The following is a 1,898-nucleotide window of genomic DNA, read 5'->3' as shown; positions in this document are numbered from 1 at the left end:
GAAGTCGGATGCTCAACCGACCGAGCCACCCAGGTGCCCCTAAAGACCACATTTTGAATATGTCATTTAACACTCTGAAATCTGGCCCTAATGCATCTTTCTAATCCTCCTTCCCACTAGGTGACCAGACACCAAATATTCCTGCTTTATTTGTTAGGATTCACCTTAGACTCTCGTGTTCATGAAGTCTTTGTACCATGGAGCACGTACCTACAGAAATCAGCTTTAAAGCGGAATTCTGGAAGGGCAAGGAAGTGGAGGTCTGGTGGAAATAAAGCCGGTGACCTCCAGGCTAGGTCATATCACAAGGACACGGCATCTGTCCAGCTCTCTCTCTTGGGAATGCTTGCCCTTGAATCCCAGCCACCAAATTGTGAGGAAGCCCAGGTCTCATGGAGAGGCCACGGTGGGGGTCCCAACCAATAGTCCCAGTTAGGCCCTCATTAATTGTCACACATGTGAGACACATGTGATGACAGCCAGCATCAATTGTCACGCATGTGAGTGAATAAGTCCTCAGATGATTCCAGCTCCTACCCTGCAAGCCTTCCAGTTGAGGCCCAGTCCTTATGGAGCAGAGATCAAAGGGTGCACCCTCTGTGACCTACATTTCTGACCCACAGAAATCAGGAGAGATAATAAATGATAATTGTTGCTTTAAGTCACTAGGATTGGGGGTAATTTGTTATGCGGCCATAGCTAACTGATATAGTGCTACTTACCTGATTTTACCCACACCAGGGAACAGATTTTGGTTGTTGGTTAGTTACTAGCCAGTGCAGAGGTCTGTATACAAAGATATCCCCAAAGGCTTTTAAATAATAACCTTTATAGGAAAAAAGAGGATATTTGAATACCAACTAAGAAATGAGGGCTGTGTGCGTGTGTGTGTATGTGTGTACTATCTTAAGCATTAATAAATCTAATAGGATAGAAATGCTCATCACGGGAGGGGCGCCTCAGTGACTCAGTCCGACTCTTCTTTTTTCTTTTTTATTAAGTTTATGTATTTATCTGGAGACTCGAGAGAGAGTGGAGAAGGTGCAGAGAGAGAGGGAGAGAAAATCCCAAGCAGTGTCTACACTGTCAGTGCAGAGTCTGATGTGGGGCTTGAACTCACAAACCATGAGATCAAGACGTGAGCTGACATCAGACGCTTAACCGAGCCACCCAGGCGACCCAAGCATCTGACTCTTGATTTCGGCTCAGGTCACGATCCCAGGGTCGTGGGATCCAGTCCCGCGTTGGGGTCCGCCCTGAGCGTGGAGCCTGCTTAAGATTCTCTCTCCCTCCTTCTGTCCCTCTCCCCCGTTTGCACTGTCTCTCGCTCTCTTGAATTTAAAAAAAAAAAAAAAAAAAGACAAGAAAAAGAATGCTGGTCACTGGGGTCCTGGTCGCAGCCAACAGTTCCTCTGCACTGAGCCCTGGTGAGCATAGCCATCGAGGTATTGACGAGAAAGGCTCAATCGGGGGTAGATTCCTCTTATTGGCACTTGAGCTACCCCTCTGTTGTGTCCTGTGGGATTCTTTCTCCCGGCTATTTGGTGCAACATCGCTTGCTTCTTAAGGATCTTGGTATTGTTTTCAGATCCGTTTCCATGTCTGCAAGGATGATTGCTCAACCTGGCCTCAAGTTGCCAAGCTTTGTTGATTTGAATGACGATCTGCTCCATCAGAGGCCTGACTTCTTCTTCACGTGGACACTGTGTCATTGCCTGGACGCTCCAACATTTGTTTTAGATTTTATTTTGGTCATCTAGTTCCCCGGTTGATTTTCAATGACTTGAGTCAACCAATTGAATGGTGCATGGTTTTCCATATCCCGCGGTCAGCCGATGGCTCGGTGTATTCTCGCTGCCTCTTCTTGCTTTTCTTCCTGCTTCTCTGGCGGGGGGTGG

Source organism: Panthera onca, chromosome B2 (genome assembly GCF_046562875.1).
Source record: "Panthera onca isolate mPanOnc1 chromosome B2, mPanOnc1 haplotype 2, whole genome shotgun sequence".
Classification (NCBI taxonomy): Eukaryota; Metazoa; Chordata; class Mammalia; order Carnivora; family Felidae; genus Panthera; species Panthera onca.
This window is presented reverse-complemented; position numbering follows the sequence as displayed.